We start from the raw sequence: 20,811 nt of genomic DNA, 5'->3' as shown, positions 1-20,811 counted from the left end.
AAAGTACTCACCACACATCTAGATAAGTTCTGTGCAGGGTCTAGTTTCCAAAATGGGGTCATTTCTGGGGGGGGGTTTCCACTGTTTTGGTACATTAGGGGCTCTCCAAAGGCAACATGACACCTGCAGACCATTCCATCAAAGTCTGCATTCCAAAACGTAGTTTTCTCCCACATATGGGGTGTCAGCATACTCAGGACAAATTGGACAACAACTTTTGGGGTCCAATTTCTCCTGCTACCCTTGGGAAAATAAAAAAAATCGGGACTAAAAGATGATGTTTGTTGAAAAAATACGATATTTTTATTTTCACGCCCGGTCGTTATAAACTTCTGTGAAGCACTGGGGGGTTCAAAGTGCTCACCAAACATCTAGATAAGTTCCTTAGGGGGTCTAGTTTCCAAAATGGGGTCACTTGTGGGGGGTTTACACTGTTTAGGTACATCAGGGGCTCTCCAAAAGCAACATGACACCCGCAGACCATTCCATCAAAGTCTGCATTCCAAAACGTCACTACTTCCCTTCCGAGCCCCGACGTGTGCCCATACAGTAGTTTTCTCCCACATATGAGGTATCAGCGTACTCAGGACAAATTGGACAACAACTTTTGGGGTCCAATTTCTCCTTGTACCCTTGGGAAAATAAAAAAATTGGTGACTAAAAGATGATGTTTGTGGAAAAAATATAATTTTTTTATTTTCACGCCCGGGCGTTATAAACTTCTGTGAAGCACTGGGGGGTTCAAAGTGCTCACCACACATCTAGATAAGTTCCTTGGGGGGTCTAGTTTACAAAATGGTGTCATTTGTGGGGGCTTCTACTGTTTTGGTACATTAGGGGCTTTCCAAACGCGACATGGTGTCCGATCTCAATTCCAGCCAAAAACGTCAAATGGCGCTGCTTCCCTTCCGAGCTCTGCCATGCGCCCAAATAGTGGTTTACCCCCACATGTGGAGTATCAGCGCACTCAGGACAAATTGCACAATATCTTTTAGGGTCCTGTTACCCTTGGAAAAATAAGAATTGAGGGTGAAAAGATCATTTTTGTGGAAAAAATATGATTTTTTAATTGTACCAGTGGCTGTATGTTATAAACTTCTGTTAAGCCCTTGGGGGTTCAAAGTTCTCACCACACATCTAGATAAGTTCCTTGGGGGGGTCTAGTTTCCAAAATGGTGTCATTTGTGGGAGGTTTCCACTGTTTTGGTACATCAGGGGTTTTCCAATCGCGACATGTTGTCCGATCTCAATTCCAGCCAAAAACTTCAAATGGCGCTGCTTACCTTCCGAGCTCTGCCATGCGCCCAAATAGTCATTTACACCCACATATGGGGTATCAGTGTACTCAGGACAAAGTGCACAATAGCTTATAGGTTCCTGTCACCCTTGGAAAAATAATAATTGGGGGTGAAAAGATCATTTTTTGGAAAAAATATGATTTTTTAATTGTACCGCTGTACGTTATAAACTTCTGTGAAGCCCTTGTGGTTCAAAGTTCTCACCACATATCTAGATAAGTTCCTTGGGGGGTCTAGTTTCCAAAATGGGGTCACTTGTGGGGGGTTTCCACTGTTTAGGTACATCAGGGGCTCACCAAACGCGACATGGCGTCCGATCTGAATTACAGCCAATTTTGCATTGAAAAAGTTAAACGGCGCTCCTTCCCTTCTGAGGTCTGCCATGCGCCGAAACAGTGGTTCCCCCCCACATATCAGGTATCAGCGTACTCAGGAAAAATTGCACAATAACTTTTGCAGTCCAATTTCTCCTGTTACCCTTGGTAAAATAAAAAAATTGAACCTGAAGTATTTTTTTTGTGAAAAAAAGTTAAATGTTCATTTTTTTTTAAATATTCAAAAAATTCCTGTGACGCACCTAAAGGGTTAATAAACTTCTTGAATGTGGTTTTGAGCACCTTAAGGGGTGCAGTTTTTAGAATGGTGCCACTTTTGGGTATTTTCTATCATATAGACCCCTCAAAGTGGCTTCAAATGAGATGTGGTCCGTAAAAATAAAATGGTGTTGCAAAAATGAGAAATCGCTGGTCAATTTTTAACCCTTATAACTTCCTAACAAAAAAAAAATTTGGTTCCAAAATTGTGCTGCTGTAAAGTAAACATGTGGGAAATGTTATTTATTAAGTTTTTTGTGTGCCATATCTCTGTGATTTAAGGGCATAAAAGTTCAAATTTGGAATATTGCGAAATTTTCACCAAATTTCTGTTTTTTAAACAAATAAACGCAAGTTATATGAATGAAATTTTACCACTAACATGAAGTACAATATGTCACGCAAAAACAATGTCAGAATCACCGGGATCCATGGAAGCGTTTTAGATTTATAACCTCATAAAGGGACAGTGGTCAGAATTGTAAAAATTGGCCCCGTCATGAACGTGTAAACCACCCTTGGGGCTTAAGGGGTTAATACAAATTTTAATAATGCCCCATGGCCAAGCGCAGTCATGGGGGGCTTACATTGAGCTCCGCTTATTCCTGCCCTCTTTTTTCAGGGCTTATCTACAGCATTCTTTAATTCAGTACTTTTCTATGCCCTCAACAGGGCAGAAAAGTACGCCTGCGAAGGAGCGTGATGCCAGGGAGCCTGTGAAACAAGCAGGAGGGCGGAGATCATAAGATGGGAGGTGCCGGACCGGACCTGCGACACCCATCAGAGTCACACTACAGTATAATACGGATGAGTGCTAGGCGATAAAAAAATCGCCTAGCACGCATCCCAATGTTAATCTATGGGGCATCTCCCATCATCCGATTTTTTTTTCTCGCACGTGAAATTGCATCATGCTGCGATTGTCAGCGTATCTCGGCTGAGAATCGCCAATGCAAGTCTATGGGTGCGAGAAAATAACAGCATACACACGGACCATGCGTGTGACTTGCGAGAAATACGCAGGCATTGTCCAGGTGACAGGAAATTGCCTCAGCCAATGCTTTGGCATGCTAATTAGCCTTGGAAGTTCTGGAACAAGGAAATAGCACGCCTCCAAGGAGTACAGCAAGATGGCCAGGCAAATTAATGTTGAGCTACTGATTGTACTTGTACAGGAGACCCCAGAACTTTGGGATGTACGTGATGCACATTATGTCGACCCTGCTCGCAAAGATGCCTCATGGCAACGGATCTGCCGGCAAATGTTTCCAAACTATGCAGAATGGACACCTGAGGTTCAGCAGGAAATGAGTAAGTACCAACCTAAATATACAAACCCAAAGCATGTTTTAACATTAATCCACAAATGAAGCTAACAGGAACCTATGTGATGTTCTGATTGCTAGTCTGCATGTTTGCCATTATACACTTGTGAATTAGCATGGCACAGCAGCCTTTTAAGCTACATTTCACTATGCTTTCACTGTGATCCTAATGTCAAACATTTTATGGATTATTTTGCAGTGTGTGATATGCTGTACTGTATCTGTTTTCATTCTGACCAAAGTCAGGTCTGCCAGATCACCAGTGAGGCCAAATTAGGAGTTTACGCCCTTAATTTACAAGTGCTTGGAGACAAAGGAGACTGCACACACAGGTCGTGGGCAAATCACGTTATCTGATGTGATGAAACACAAGGCAATATTTTATACCATTTACAACAAATGTAACTCTATGTAGCTCATGTAGCCCCCACCGCTTCCCCAGGGTCATACTTTGTTTACAATGTCCCCAGAACGTGTTGTTGCTGACTATTGAGAACATATATGATAACAAGTATAGTCTCCTTGAAGCAGAGACTAATAGTCTGCTGTGTCATGAGAATAAAAAACATAGCAATTAAAAGCAAAAGGCAATTGAAGAATTAAAGGCAGTTAAAGGCATTTAAAGGCAAACCATTAACCCTTCTATATCAATTTCCCCTTTTGTAAATGGTATAACCTTTGCCACAGGGTCAGCTGATGTCCACAAAGGAGCTACTGTCTCATGGGTCTAGTACCCATAAGGGGCTTCCTACCTGCTTTGCCCATCCACCCTCAGTGTGGACACTCACTTTCCCATCAGCAATGGCTATCTGGTGTTTATGCTAAACTACAGAAGGTTCAGCCTTAGATTTTTTTTTTCACCCATACATTATTCAGTAGCTTAAGTAATACATATATTAGCGCTTTTACGGCTACATAAAACAATAAGCAAAACAACAAAATTTGCATACAAGTCTGTACAATGCCAAAAATCCATCCTGCTAGGCCATTAAACCAATTTGCTGGATAAAAAAAAAAAAAAAAGAGAATGTGTTACCCCACCTGGAGTCTGTTTGCACTGTGTTGTTTTAACCATTGGTCTCTAAGTTCACCTATTTTGTCTATACTGGCCCTGATCTGGAGATTGCCAGCAGGTTCAATATAATTACAACAGGTGGGACCAATTATTTGACATATTCCTCCTTCTTTTGCTGTCAGATAATCTAGTACTATAGTATGTTGGTTAGTAATTATGATTGTCTCTGTATTGTATTAGTTTCATTAAGATCTTCAAGAATCTGGAAAATCTGATCATCCAGATAGTCGGTAGCTTCCACTAATTTATCCCACATTTGTGTTATGAAGTGGTATATTAGCATACTACTGAATATTTTATTTGTTATCCCCATTTCTACTAGATGCGCCTACCATTTGGACGCGGCTTACTGTCTGCAGCCCTTCTATACAAAGTATGAATTGGAACTGCGGCTGTGTCTATTTTACTATGAGGAACAATGAAAGTGGCTGGTGTTAGTTTGGCAAGAGTGTAAATTCCTCTTATGTCTGGGCTCACCCATCTGGGAGAACACAAATGTGGCCGGGGGTCTGTATACATTGGTATAAACTCAAAAGTCCTGACATAGGCTTATGGGCACACCAAGTATTATTCATTTGTTTTCCACTTATACCAGATGTACATTTACCCCTTTCTTTCCTTATTTTACCCGTAGATGCTTTACGGCCTTCAACACCATCTTGGTACACCGTCTCATTAACCTGTGTTTGATCATGAGTGTATATACGGAAGCAATTATTGTCCTCACCACAGGTATTTGCTCCAGTGTGTTGAAGACTGAACGACAGTCCATCATTGGGAATGGGGTCTGAGTGAGGGATTTCAGTCCTACTCCTAGCGACCATATTTCCAACATCTGAATCATATTCCCGCCACCACATTTGTACTTTAGGCCGCGTTACATTAAACTGAAACCAGGGATTAGCGGCCCATCTGATTATAGCCAATGAGGCAGATATGTCACGGGGCACATCTTTTCCCCAAAACCTAGACTGAGTCCAAGTCTCATTGTGTATGCAGTGTGGGGTTAATACCTTCCATGGTTCTAGAGGTAAGGCTAAGTATGGCATAGTCCTTGCAGATACTGGGCACTATGTATAGATCCAACAGTCTTTCGATTTCTGTCCTTCCATGTCCTTTATAAGAACATGATGTTGAATAAGTTTGTTGTCCCAGTCAACATTTAAGAGTTTGTCCTGTGTCTCTGTAGAGTGCAGTAATCCTGTCACTGCCAGCAAGGTGATTAGGAGAACAGTCATTCTGCTGTTGAAAGGACCTTATTTCTGTGACTGGCGTGGATCCAGGTGGGCTTTCCCTCAAGTTTTACTGAGGTGAATGTGGTCAGCTGGACTTGGAAGGGGCCGTCAAATCGTGGGTCTAGACTCCTCACATGTCTGCGTATGACCACCCAAACACCTGGATTCAGCTGGTGCACGGTCTGCACTGGCATTAGCATCTGGAATGGATGAGAACACATGTTTATGCACCACATTAAGTCTTTTCTGCAAAGCCTGGACATAAGCTGTCATAGCACCGTGTTGCATTTGTAGCACCTGTGGGAAGTACAGACCAATCTTTGGTGCACTACCAAACAGGACATCAAAAGGAGACAAGCCTGTCTTTCTATTTGGAGTGTGTCTGACTGAAGAGTGCAAGAGGCAAGCACTCTACCCAGCTCTTTCCTGTCTCTTCCATGGCCTTTTGAATTTTCAGTTTAAGCGTTCCATTTAGTCTTTCCACTTTCCCACTACTTTGTGGCCTATATGGTGTATGAAATGCTTGCTGCACACTCAGGGCCTGCATGACTTCCCTCATTATTTCTCCCGTGAAGTGTGTACCCCTATCGCTTTCTATGGTTTCTGGGACACCAGAACTGCAGGTCAGTTCTTTCATCAGTTTGTCTGCAGTCGTTTTAGCATTGTCACTTTTTTTTTTTTTTTTAACCGGATAGGCTTCCGGCCAACCAGAGAAGAGATCTACACATACTAGGATATTTGCATACACTCCTACCTTGGTAGCTATAAGTAGTCAATCTGCAGTCTCTAAAACGGGTAGAGAGACCTAGGTGTCGCTTTCTTAGTGACTTTTACTGTTTTACCTGGGTTGTGCTGTGCACAGATGAGGCATGATTGTACAAGTTTCGAGGCTGCGTAACTGGAACCAGGAGCGATCCAGAAGGCATTTACCATGGCACACATGTGACTTTTTGAGGCGTGAGTGGGGCCATGTGTTGCTTGCACCATAATTGGGAACAGGTACTTCTGTAGGCACAATTTATCCTTATTCTCCCATACGCCATTTGAGTTCAGCTCAGCTCCCAGTCTCCCCCAGTGTTCCTTCTCTGTTAGGTCAGGACATCTAGGCTCAGTGTAGCTGGAATACGCTGACTCCCTGCCACCGTCCACTGCTCCCTAGGCTGCCTTGCTGCTACTTTAGCAGACTCGTCTGCCCTTCTGTTGCCCTCTACCTCCATGGAGTCACCTTTTGTGTGTGCTTTTACCTTGACAATGCCAACCTGGACTGGTAACATCAACGCCTCCATCAATTGTTTCACCAGCTCTGCATTTTTAATGGGCTTACCGGCTGATGTAAGAAATGCTCTGCTTCTCCAGATAGTGCCATAATTATGGGCTTTTCCACATGCATAATTCGAATCTGTGTAAATATTAGCGACTTTACCTGCAGCGGCTCTACACGACTCAGTGAGTGCCTTCAACTCTGCCTCCTGTGCCGACATTTGAGGGGGGAGTGGTTCAGCTCGGATTACCTCATGTGAGGATACTACTGCATATCCAGGGTAGAATCATCCATCCTGGTGGTATCTGGAGCCATCTACAAAAAACTCAAAATCTGCATTAGGAACAGGTTTTTCATGAGCGTGTGCAAAACCCACTGTCTCCTGACTCATCAGTTCTATGCAGTCATGTTCATGCGTCATGTCAAAGTACTCTTCCTCACTTGCTAATACGGTCACCAATTCCCCCTTTTCTGAATCCACAGGCAGGAGAGTGGCTGGATTCAGAACGTTACATCTTTTGAGAGTGACATACTCAAGAATTAGTAGAGCGCATTCAAGTCGGAGCTGTCTGGCCATAGACAGATGTTTTGGTTGAACTTATACGAGTATGGAATGGATGTCATGTAGGGAATAAGTTGGCAAAGGAAAAGTCAGCGTGATCTCACATGCCTTTCCTAGTAGTAGTGTAGCTGCTCCTATCGCACGGACACACGTAGGTGACCCTCTGATCACTGGGTCTAATTGTGCTGAGTAGTAAGCTATGGTCTCTGTTTCCCTCCATGTTGTTGTGTCAGTACTGCGGTAGCATGTCCTCCCTGCTCTGTGCAAAACAAGAAAAATGGCTGGTCATAGTTTGGAATGCCTAAGGCTGGGGCTGACACAATGAACACTTTGAGAGAATGGAAGGAATCAATTACTTCTTGAGTGAGATCATAGGGGTCTGCTGACAAGCAGTCATAAAGTGGTTGCATCATTTCTGAAGCAGACCTTATCCAAGGCCTACAGTAGGTCACCAAGCCTAGGAAAGTGCGTAGATGCTGATGTGACCTGCGTAGAGGGAGATTTTGAATTGCCTGTTTTGTCTTCAGTCAGGTGTCTTGTACCTTCGGAAATACAATGTCCCAAAAATGTCACCTTTTGTTTGCCATACTGTAATTTGTCACGTGAGAACTTGCAACCCTTTCCTGCTAAAAAGAATAGCAAGAAACTTATAGCTTTCCTGCAGGACATCTGGTCCGGGCAGAAGTACAATCGGCGGATGAGGTGATTGCCACTACTCAAGGATCCCTGCCATCGCTGTTGAATAGATGGCAGGGGATTTCTTTCCCCCCCTTGTGGGAGGACTGTCCAACAATATTGTTTACCTTCATGAGTAAAAGGAAAAAAAGATACTGACAGCCAGGGTGCAGGGGTACAGAGAAAAATGCACCCGCTAAATCAGTGACTGAAACATGTTGACGTTGCTGGGATCTGTGACAGTAATGTGTGTGGATCAGGGACAATTGAGGTCACACTCTCTGTAACATCATTAATAGCCCTTAAGTCATGAACTATTCTGTGTCAGGAGAACCCTTGGGTCCTTTTTTCTTAATGGGATACAAAAGGGGTGTTGCAGGGGGAAGATCTTTGCACCAGAACCCCTGCCTTAACAAACTCTTTAATATTCCTGCTCAGGGCCATTGATTTGGCTAGGCTCAAGGGTTATTGCTTTAAACAAGGAGTGTTTCCTTCTTTCAATTTAATCATGACAGTAAATTCATAGGGGTATTGTCACTACCAATAAGTTTTCTAAGCACCACAATTCCAGCACCTCACTGTTTCTAGGTCCCTTGGTCCCCTATTACGTCTCCACTGTTTTCCTTGTGCTCCAGCATACATGACAGGTTGTCTTATCGTCCTTGTTTGTTCAATTATTTTAGCTACCTTAAGGAGGTCTTTCGGATCTACATATCTCCATTCAGAAAAAAAACAAACAGTGCCGTGTTTCTTTACGAAAATGGTCCAGAGCAATATTCCTTGTGAAGTATGAGAGCAACAACAAAATGGGTTCTTAAACCTTTCATTAAGACAGGAATCTCTCTCCATATCTCTTTTTCCTCCATGCCACCGTGCTCTTTGGCCTGGCATAATCACCTCTTACTGTTTACATGGGTTCAGTAACCTGCTCCAGATGATCCACGGGAGCAGAGAATTCCTCACCGGAACCTTGATCTCCACTAACCGCACGACTTCACATCCTTCCCGCTCACAACCGAATGGAGAGCCGGTCCAGTGCAGCTCGCCAGCCGTGTGACATCACTGGTCCTAGCCTATCTCCATTCAGGTCTGCCTGTCTGTACTGTGTCTCGTAAGTCTTTGTTCATACCGTCAATGAATGCATTCGCCAGTATTTTAACATCAAGTGGGTTTATGCGAATGTACCCCATGTCTGACCATTTCAGCTGTAACCGTCCAAAGTACATCTCTACACTCTCTCCTTTCTGCTGTGGCATGTTAGTCAGGAGTACAGACTACTCTGATTGTTCCACTGTAGCCCACTGTTTTAGTGACTCACAGTACGTCTCCCCAGACTGTGCAGATTTATCATCCATGCCCCAAGCCTGATTCTTTGCCACCTCTGTGTGTGTCTTAATTATGTGTCCTAGTATGTCACCTGCCTTTAAACTCACCAACCTCTCTAGGCCTGCCAAGGTACACTTATATGTCCGCTGTATTTCCTTTATGTGTCTGTGGGTCGCCCTCCCAGGCCTGTGGGGCACTCGGAACCAGGCCGGTGTCGGCGGGATGTGTCACAGCAGCAGTGACCCGGTCCGTGGCCCTGGGCACCCAAGCAATGGTGGGAATTTGTAATGCAGTTTTAAATGGATAGTTCGTGACGCCACCTGTGGTGTTCGGCAAGGGAGGTGTTGGGCCGATGCTGCATGCAGATCCGCTGGGACTGATGGTGTGGTGCAACAAAGATGGTGTAGCTCCCCACAGGTGGAGCTGTAGTCCCAGGGCAATGTAGCTGTGTGAGTAGAGGAGTAGCGCAGAATGGTGTAGATGCTGGTACCCAGAGGTAGCGGTACTGAAGATGTTAGTGCACGAATGAATGTAGGACACCAGGGCTTGCAGTTTCAAAGCTTTACTCACAGTCCGTGATACACACTGGTGCCTGCCTCCGTGCCGTGTTCTTCGGGACAGAGACTCAATCAACCTCCCGGGCAAGTCAGAGCTTTCTTCTCCAACACTCCGCCAACATGTATCCTTCTGAACGACTCCTCTATAGCGCCTGGTGGTGTGAAGCGCCCCATTACTTAGTTACCCTGGAATGCCTCTTACTAGATGGGCAGGGGAAGAGTCTTGAGGAGATCATTTGCATATTCCCAGTGCCTTCTGGGATAAGTGAAGAGTCTCCGCGAGCTCAACGATCACTGGGTTTTGGCCGTTGCAGCTGAAAAGAGGAAATCGGAAAACTGCGCGCCTTTCTGCGTGCGAATTTTGGCTCATCTTTCATCGTTTTTAAGAAATCTCAATATGGAAGAGGTCAGGAGCCATTTGGTGAGCTGCATTTCTTGCTACATGTTCACAGACTTACCAGTGGAAAAGCCAAACTTCACATGCCACAAATGCAAGCTTGTGTCCCTGTTGGAGGAAAAGTTGCAAAGTCTCGAAGAGAGGTTAGCTACGTTGAAGATCATTAAGGAAGGTGAAGAGTTCTTAGACAGAGCAGAATTATCTCTTCATGTTACAGAAAGAGAAGAAATTTGAAGTGCACCTAAAGAAACAGAGGAATGGAGACATGTGACCCAGAGAAGCAGGAGGATCGAGAGGCAGTCAGCACCCATACTTCTCAGGAATCAGTACCAGACTCTCACGCAGGAAAACGATGAAGAAATACATCAGGATAAGTCTTTGCCCACAAACAGCAACCTTGTACGCCTTCAGAGTCCTCCTGGATGGAGAAAGAAAAATGTTGTGAAGAAGAAACGGAGAGTGGTGGTCATGGGGGATTCCCTGTTGAGAGGAACAGAGGCCGCTATCTGCAGACCGGATATAACTTCAAGAGAAATGTGCTGTCTTCCAGGTGCAAAAATTAAAGATGTGTCTGACAGGATATCAGGACTCTTCAGACCTACAGATGACTACCCATTCCTGCTACTACATGTGGGGACAAATGACACCGCAAGAAATGACCTGGAAACCATCTGCAGAGACTTTGAAGACTTAGGCAAGAAAGTGAAAGAACTGGGAGCGCAGGTGGTCTTCTCTTCCATCTTCCCAGTGTATGGCCATGGAACAAGGAGGTGGAATAAAATTCTGCAGGTGAACAACTGGCTACGTCGATGGTGCCGTCAGCAACGATTTGGATTTCTGGATCACGGAGTGAATTACCTTTACGATGGACTACTTGCTAGAGATGGGGTGCACCTTACGAAAACTGGAAAACATGTATTTGGAAGTAGCCTTGCTACACTTGTAAGGAGAGCTTTAAACTAGAACAACATGGGAAGGGAAGCAAAAGACCAGAAAAAGCCATACACCTGACAAATGCTATTGAGAACTCTGTTATTAGAAGTGGAAAGGAAGAACAAAGACAAAAGAATCTAATTAATAAAAAATATTGGAGAAAGAGAAACCAATCACAAACTAAAATGTTTCTATACTAATGCACAAAGCATGGGCAACAAACAAGGAGAATTGGAACTACTAACACAGGAAAAGAAATATGATGTCATTGGAATCACTGAAACTTGGTGGGACAATACACATGATTGGAATACAAGACTAGAAGGATACAACTTATTTGCAAGAAACAGACTTGATAAACGAGGAGGAGGTGTCACATTGTATGTTAGAAACGCATATATCTGCACAGAGATTGAAGATTCAGAGACTGGGAGTTCTGTGGAAACTGTTTGGGTAAGAATACAAGGACAGAACAATGGAAAGGACACCATTGTAGGCATTTACTACAGGCCTCCTGTGCAAGCTGAAGATATGGATGAACTCTTTATGCATCAAATGGCCAAGTTCTCCAAAAAATATGACATAGTTGTTATGGGAGATTTCAACTATCCAGACATTTGTTGGGAATCTCTCTCAGGCAAAACTAACAGGTCAAGGAAATTCTTATCCTCTCTTGCTGACAACTTTATCTTCCAAAAGGTAGGGGAGAAAACAAGGGGAACTGCTACCTTGGATCTAATCCTTATAAACAGGGAGGAAATGGTTGAGGAGGTAAAAGTGGCTGAGACCCTAGGAGGTAGCGACCATGCTATTTTAGAATTTTGGATAACTAGAGGAGGAAGACCTGTGAAGACTCAGACGTCAAGGTTAGATTTCAGAAAGGAAGATTTTAAGGGATTCAGAAAGAGAATTGGAGGGATCCAATGGCTGGATATCCTTAAAGACAAAAATGTCCAGGAAGGATGGGAAATCTTGAAAAATGAAATTCTCAAAGCATAATTGTTAACAATTCCAAAAAGAGGGAAGAATAGGAAGCATTTAAGGAAGCCAGGATGGATGAACACAGAACTTAAGCACATGCTAAAAAGGAAGAAAAAAATGTTTATAAAATGGAAAGAGGGAGGCATATCTAAAGAAGAATATAATGCTGTCTGCAGAACCTGCAGGGCATAAATCAGATTACTAAAGCTGACAATGAATTGAGGCTTGCAAGAGATGTCAAAAGCAATAATAAAGGATTTTGGGGATATGTCAAAAGTAAAAGAAAAGTCAAAGATGCTATAGGATTTTTACAAGATGAAAATGATGAAATGGTAAGACAGGATGTTGAGAAGGCCGAACTTTTAAATTCCTATTTTGCATCTGTTTTCTCTCAGAAAGGAAATGTAACATCAACTGTTCTTCACTGTCCTATTAAGGGAATAGAAGAATCCAGGATATCTATAAACAGAAAGATAGTGAGGAAACACTTAGCTAACCTAAATGAATTCAAGTCTCCAGGTCCAGATGAATTACACCCCAGAGTACTGAAGAAGATAGCAGAAGAAATTTTTGAACCCCTCTCCATAATCTTTGAAAATTCTTGAAGAACAGGAGAAGTCCCAGAAGACTGGAGAAGAGCAAATGTTGTTCCTATCTTCAAAAAGGGGAAGAAGGTGGACCCAGGCAACTATAGGCCGGTGAGTCTGACTTCTATACCAGGAAAGATCTTTGAACAAATTATTGAACAACATGTATGTCAGTACCTGGATAAGAATGAAGTGATTAAACAGAGTCAGCATGGGTTTGTAACTAATAAGTCATGCCAGACTAACTTAATTTCCTTCTATGACGGAATCACTGATTGGGTGGATCAAGGAAATGCTGTAGATATAGTATATCTTGACTTCAGCAAAGCATGTGACAAAGTATCTCATACAATCCTTATTGAAAAAATGACTAAGTATGGAATGAACAAGGCAACTGTTAGGTGGATTCATAACTGGCTTAGTGATTTAGTGATCGGACCCAGAGAGTGGTCGTAAATGGCTGCACATCCAGTTGGAAGAATGTCTCAAGTGGGGTACCACAGGGCTCTGTCCTGGGCCCTGTATTGTTCAACATCTTTATTAATGATTTAGATGAAGGAATTGAGGGTAAACTGATTAAATTTGCTGATGACACAAAGCTAGGAGGGATAGCTAATACTAGAGAAGAGAGAGAGAGGATTCAAAAAGATATAAATAAACTGGAGAAGTGGGCAGCAACTAACAGAATGGTTTTTAACAGGGAAAAATGCAAAGTACTACATCTGGGCAATAAAAATGAAAAAGCATATACAGAATGGGAGGAATAGGCCTAAACAACAGCACATGTGAAAAAGACTTGGGTATACTAATAGATCACAGACTGAATATGAGTCAACAGTGTGATGCAGCAGCAAAAAAGGCAAATGCAATTCTAGGATGTATTAACAGAAGCATACAGTCTAGATCACGTGAAGTCATTATTTCCCTCTATTCCTCTTTGGTCAGACCTCATCTGGAATATTGTGTCCAGTTTTGGGCACCACATTTTAAAAAAGACATCAACAAACTGGAGCAAGTTCAGAAAAGAGCAACCAGAATGGTGACCGGTCTGCAAACCCTGTCTTATGAGGAAAGGTGGCAGGATTTGGGATTGTTTAGTTTGCAAAAGAGAAGACTGAGAGGAGACTTAATAGCTGTCTACAAATATCTAAAGGGCTGTCACATTGTAGAAGGATCAACTTTATTCTCATTTGCACAAGGAAAGACTAGAAGCAATGGGATGAAACTGAATGGGAGGAGACACAGATTAGATATTAGAAAAAACTTTTTGACAGTTAGAGTGATCAATGAGTGGAACAAGCTGCCACGAGAAGTGGTGAGTTCTCCTTCAATGGAAGTCTTCAAACAGAGGCTGGACAGACATCTGACTGGGATGATTTAGCGAATCCTGCTTTGAGCAAGGGGTTGGACCAGATGGCCCAGGAGGTCCCTTCCAACTCTCCGATTCTATGATTCTATGATTCCCTAGAACTCTCCTTGTATGGCAGACAGCTGTAGCCTACTTCGGGGACTCCCTTCTCCTGAGTCCCGGCTCTCTATACAATTGCTGTTGTGCCCCAAGTCTTGGTTGGGAGTAGTGCATTTACAGCCAACTACTCGACCGGTGACTGCTGCAGAACCATAAGCATCCATACAACCTCGGGGACCGGGCCACGGCCTTGCGCTGAGAACCTATAGGCAGGGTTCCTCTTCCAACCCACGTCTCCTCTCTGTTCTCTCTACTCCTTCGTTCCGTACTTGTCTCTCCTTCCTATGGATGCTTAGGTTACAGTTCTACATCTTTCTCCTTCTCTTCGGACCCGTCCTCAGATACTCCTGACTGACTGTCCTTCTGCCGCCTGACCTCCCGTCAGACTGACCTGTAATTCTAAACCTTCCCAGTCTTTTATATGGATCTCAACTCCACCCACCTCCCAACACATCCAGTGCTCCAAGCAGGGAACCACCAGAGGTGCTCTGCTACTCTCTAAGTACTGAGCCGCAAAGTGGTTGTGCAGAACCACCCTGTTGTGTGGGGTGCGAGTGTTGGAGCGTGGAAAGGAGTTCCCAACTTACCCAGATGGTGGGGCACCACACCTTAGAAGAAGGTGCAGTACCTCTGTGGCGACTGAGCCTCAGGGGCGCCACGTACCCCCCCATTAAACAAAGCACATCCACGGGCTGCAAGGTAAACAAAGTTGACAGCAGAGAAACATACAAAAATTTTGCAATGCAGAACAAACTTTTCTTATACTAAACTTCCTAATATAGGAGGTACTCATTCTTGAACGTTACCAACAATTCTATCTAAAATTCTAAGTTAAACAGTGCAAATTTTCCTTAATTCAAAAGTGCTATACTCTGTAACACATTTCTTTATCACCCTTCTCTCTTCTAGACGTAAGACACTGACCGCAAATACGTGGTCCGTCACCTGTCACTTTCAATTCTTAATTCAAATTCTATTTCCCTGTAAAAGCCATTTCTCAATTACTAATACTCTTAATAAACACATTATCAAATACTTTATAATAGAACATTTCAAAGATTCTTGTAAGTGCTCGACACCACTCCCAGCCGGGATTTCTTGCAGTGTCCTTTGAGGTAGACATCATCTTCGAAAAGTGTCCATGCAAAACATTATCTTCGCAAAGTGTCCTTATGTAAAACATTATCTTCGCAAAGTGTCCTTATGTAAAACCAAGAGAGGGCACCTAAAGAGGCGCAACTATTTACAATAAAGTTTGTGATGCACTCCAAGTTCATGATCACCGAAGTTCAACTGGGGAAACGCTGCCTTTCAAAAACTAGGCAACAAAAAGTGCAAACAAAACATGGTAACCAAAAAAGAAGGCACAACGGTGCAAACAAACCCTCCTGGGTAACGAGACTGTTAGTGCTGATGATCTCCTCCTGGGGTTCCGGAAGCTGTAGCAGAACTGCTACCAGATGCAAGGTACTCATTGGCAATCTTCAGGTATTCCTCTTCCCAAAGGGTCAAGTTGGTGACCTTTGGCTTAGGCTGCTGGGCTGGAGCTGCTGCAGGGGCAGCTGGCTTCCTGGGAGCAGGTTCCCACGCGGTCTGCGAGACAACGGTGGATGGAGGGGCAGCAGGTCGCTTCTGCCGGTAGCTTTCAATACACTCCTCCGGGATATGACGTATATTCAGGGCGTACCACCCCCTCAGCCCCTCATGCCGGGTGAAAGTCACGTAATCCCCTGGGTACAGGTTCCGGGCAGGTGTCCCTTGCTCAGATGAGACTCTACGTCTCTCCGGCAAAAGAACAGGTCGGAGATCCGTTTGGGGTCAGAGATAAACCCGAACCCCCGCTCCTGGTTCACGTTAAGAACCTGGCCCCATCCTGCAGAATCTCGGGAACCAAAGCGACCAGCACGGGCTCTCTCCTTGCGGTCTAGATCAGGACCCAGCACTGACATCCTCCTCTTCTCCCTCTCCCGGTGTTCTGCTGCCAATTGCCGGATGGTAGCTTGGCAGCTAGCCCAGTTCTCCTCATCCTCCTGTTCCTCCCGGGACTGCTCTAAGCTGGTTTTGTACCGCGGTGCCACCTTCAGAGGTCCCCGTGTTTCCCCCCGGGGACAGATATCCCGGTCCCAGACCAGATCCAGCACGACCTGGCCAGCCACTGCAACTGTGGTACACCCCAGGGCCTTCCCAGGTGTAGGGGCATCAGACATACCTGGGGCCTACTGGCGGTGTAGTCTCCTCTCCGGTGCCGATGTAGTGGCGGTGGGCGCTGCAGGGGTATTTACCGGCATGGCTGGTCCGGGTGCTGGCAGTAGTGGAGCAGATGGCGGCGCCGGGTCAGCGGGGGCCCCCTGACGGGACCTGCGCAGCCGCGTCAGGTCCAGGCAAAAGCACGGCCTCTGCTCCCGGGGTCTCCGTTGACTCCTCCGGGCAGGCCGCGACCAGCCGCACCAACAGCGTGGACGTGTACACTGGTGCTGCTTGAGGACAGTCCGGTGCAGCGGTGGCAGGTACCACTGGCGAAGGTACCGGGTCCAGAGGTGCCGGAGGTGTAGGCCCCTCCTGAGCGCATTGCCAGCTCAGCTTCTCCAAGGCCTCCTGCCTCAGCTGCAGACGGGTGGTCAGCTCGGCTATTTCCTCCTCTAGCCGCTGGCGGTTCATCTGGGAGATGTGGTCGGAGCCTTCAGCTATGGCGCCGGGGAGATCCATCTCAACCTCCACTTGCTCTCCAGTTCTCCTTCCCTCTCTCCAAAATGGCGTTCTGGCATTCTTCTTCCTGCCTCGGCCCCTTTCCTGCCACTGGCTTCTTCTGCCCCTCCTTCCGGGGGCGGCGTCTTCTTCCAGCGCCTCCATACCAAGCCAGTATACGAACCCCTCGGGGGGTGGGCCATGTTGCTGTCACATAGTAATTCAGGCAGGGGAGGCCCAAGACTCTTCGCGGTCTTTTCCTAGGACCTCCCATCACTTCACGCCCTTCTTCTCCACACCAACGGCCATTTTCAATGTTCATGTCACAGTCTATTAAATTGGGTCTTCTGCACATTTCAAAAGCTTCAAGTCCAACAAATCTTAGGCACACAGAACCCGATGGCATCGGGTCTCGACATCCTGTTCGTGACGCCAAGTTGGGTCAACCTCCCAGGGCTGTGGGGCACTCGGAACCAGGCCGGTGTCGGCGGGATGTGTCACAGCAGCGGTGACCTGGTCCGTGGCCCTGGGCGCCCAAGCAATGGTGGGAATTTGTAATGGAGTTTTAAATGGATAGTTCGTGACGCCACCTGTGTTGTTCGGCAAGGGAGGTGTTGGGCCGACGCTGCATGCAGATCCGCTGTGACTGATGGTGTGGTGCAGCAAAGATGGTGTAGCTCCCCACAGGTGGAGCTGTAGTCCCAGGGCAGTGTAGCTGTGTGAGTAGAGGAGTAGTGCAGAATGGTGTAGATGCTGGTACCCAGATATAGCGGTGCTGAAGGTGTTAGTGCACGAATGAATGGAGGACACCAGGGCTTGCAGTTTCAAAGCTTTACTCACAGTCCATGATACACACTGGTGCGTGCCTCCGTGCCGTGTCCTCCGGGACAGAAGCTCAATCAACCTCCCGGGCAAGTCAGGGCTCTCCTCTCCAACACTCCGCCAACATGTATCCTTCTGAATGACTCCTTTATAGCGCCTTGTGGTGTGAAGCACCCCAGTACTTAGTTACCCTGGAATGCCTCTTACTAGATGGTCCCTAGAACTCTCCTTATATGGCAGACAGCTGTAGCCTACTTCAGGGACTCCCTTCTCCTGAGTCCTGACTCTCTATACAATTGCTGTTGTGCCCCAAGTCTTGGTTGGGAGTAGTGCATTTACAGCCAACTACTCCACCGGTGTCTGCTGCAGAACCATAAGCGTCCATACAACCTCGGGGACCGGGCCCCGGCCTTACGCTGAGAACCTATAGGCAGGGTTCCTCTTCCAACCCACGTCTCCTCTCTGTTCTCTCTACTCCTTCTTTCCGTACTTGTCTGTCCTTCCTATGGATGCTTAGGTTACAGTTCTATGTCTTTCTCCTTCTCTTCGGACCCGTCCTCAGACTCTCCTGACTGACTGTCCTTCTCCTGCCTGACCTCCCGTCAGACTGACCTGTAATTCTAAACCTTCCCAGTCTTTTACATGGATCTCAACTCCACCCACCTCCCAACACATCCAGTGCTCCATGCAGGGAACCACCAGAGGTGCTCTGCTACTCTCTAAATACTGAGCCGTAATGTGGTTGTGCAGAACTACCCTGTTGTGTGGGGTGCGAGTGTTGGAGTGTGGAAAGGAGTTCCCAACTTACCCAGACGGTGGGGCACCACACCTTACAAGAAGGTGCAGTACCTCTGTGGTGACTGAGCCTCAGGGGCGCCACATCTGTAAAACGGGAATCGTTGGTTTTCAGGGTCAGGCAGCTGGTCAGAGGGGCTCCAGGGATAACACTCCAGCATCTTTCTTACTCTGGTCACCCTTTTAGGTCCTGATGTGGTTGGTCATCTGGTGTCTACTGTCAGCTTACTCCTCAAAGGTCAATGGCCCCACTATCCACACTATTATGTCAGCTTCTTATGTCACTGCATATGATCTTGTCCGGACAGGATTTAGTGCAACTCACTTAGGTCGATAGCACAGGTCACACAAGTAGCTATTCAGTCTGGGTTTGTCTGAGTCTGACTACAGTGTTTACAAGTCCTTCTGTTTTGTCTGGGTCTCTGGTTAAACTTTGTCAATCCAAACATTGATAATACAACTTACTTCCTTACTGCTGCACATTCTCAAACATCATTTATTCACTTGCTATTTTCCTTTTTTTGTACATTCAAACATTCACACTCTGGCATTTTTGCCTTTTTCAATATTGGTCCCACCTGTTTTACTGCTTCCTTTCTTCTCTGTCTTTTACAATCTGCATAGCGGAGGAATCCCATTGGGAGGCCCTGACTGCACACACAGAATAAGTTGCCATGGCTTCAACTTATTCGTCAGACAGTTCACCTTTATTCTGAAATGCTCTTCTAGTGTGCCTGGACCTTGTCTTACAGGCCACACGTAGCAAGTCAGAGTGAGCCTGCCTATGTGTAGCAGGAAGGCTCCTTGCCTCTCACCTGGTAGACCTACAGGATGTAACGAGAAGGCTCCTTGCCTCTCACCCGTTAGATCAGCCAACTAGATAGGAATAGGCCTTTTTCCTTCCAGCCCAGCTCCATGGAACGTGGGAAAGCTGCTTCAACTTAGACAGCTCACCTTTATTCTGAAATGTCCTCTCAGTGTGCCTGGACCTTGTCTTACAGGCCACACATAGCAAAGTCAGAACGAGCCTGCCAAGGTGTAGCCAGAAGGCTCCTTGCCCTCACCTCTCGCCCACAACAAAAAAACCCGCTGACTAAAGTAAGAAGGCCCAGATGTAATAGGCCTCTAACGTACTTTATCAGCCGTGCAGTTGGCTATCTCCTTCTGCTTATCCTCAATTTGCTATAAATCAATCACACAACTAGAAGCAGGTTCAAATCATTAATGACCAAACAATCGCTTAATTTCCTTCTAAATTAGGCACCATATTTTACTTTCAACTTCCAACTTCAACTTACAAAATTCATTCCACTTCAATTAAGTACTGTTGCTTTAAAATGCACAAATCTCCTAGCGACCAAAATAACAACACTGCACGGAGTATCCCAGCTCTGTGCTACACAGTACACAACCAGTTAGTATATTGACAGAACAGATTGACAGATAATACAGATGACAATTATTATCTTCTTACTCTATTATTCAACTCTCATACGGACATACTGACTGCTCACTGGTGATGCAGGTTCTTTTGAACCGTGTTGTACAGCCTTACCCAGAGATATGTAGAGATCCAGAGAAAGATAGCAAATGCAAAATCAATGTAAGAATAACTTTCTCACCTGCTGCAGCTGGATTTTGCATGTTTAACCTCCCAGGAAGCTCCCACGTACGGATTCCGAATAGGCTGTTTTCCACGGTCCCGCGTTCGGGCGCCAAAACTGTTGTAGCGGTTTTCGTTCTGACCCAGGGTCAGATATGCTAGATCACCAGTGAGGCCAAATTAGGAGTTTACGCCCTTAATTTACAAGTGCTTGGAGACAAAAGAGACTGCACACAGGCCATGGGCAAATCACTTTATCTGACGTAATGAAATACAAGGCAATCTTTTATACCATTTACAACAATATGTAATTCTATGGAGCTCATGTGGCCCCCACCATCACCTCAGGGTCATACATTGTTTACAATGTATCCAGAACACGTTGTGGCTGACAATTGAGAACATATATGATGATAAGCATATTTCCCTTGAAGAGGAGACAGGCAAAACTGCTGTGTCATAAGAATAAATGAAAGGCAAATGAAGAATTAAAGGCAGTTATAGGCATTTAAAGGCAAACTATTAACCCTTCTATATCAGTCACTTACATTCATTTATCTTTGGTAGTAACAATGATCCCCCTCCAAGTCCCCCTGTTGTGAGTTCATTTTTCCCTTCACCATTGAGGTCTGA

Source organism: Dendrobates tinctorius, unplaced genomic scaffold (genome assembly GCF_039654945.1).
Source record: "Dendrobates tinctorius isolate UK_male_01 unplaced genomic scaffold, ASM3965494v1 ptg000056l, whole genome shotgun sequence".
Lineage (NCBI taxonomy): Eukaryota > Metazoa > Chordata > Amphibia > Anura > Dendrobatidae > Dendrobates > Dendrobates tinctorius.
This window is presented reverse-complemented; position numbering follows the sequence as displayed.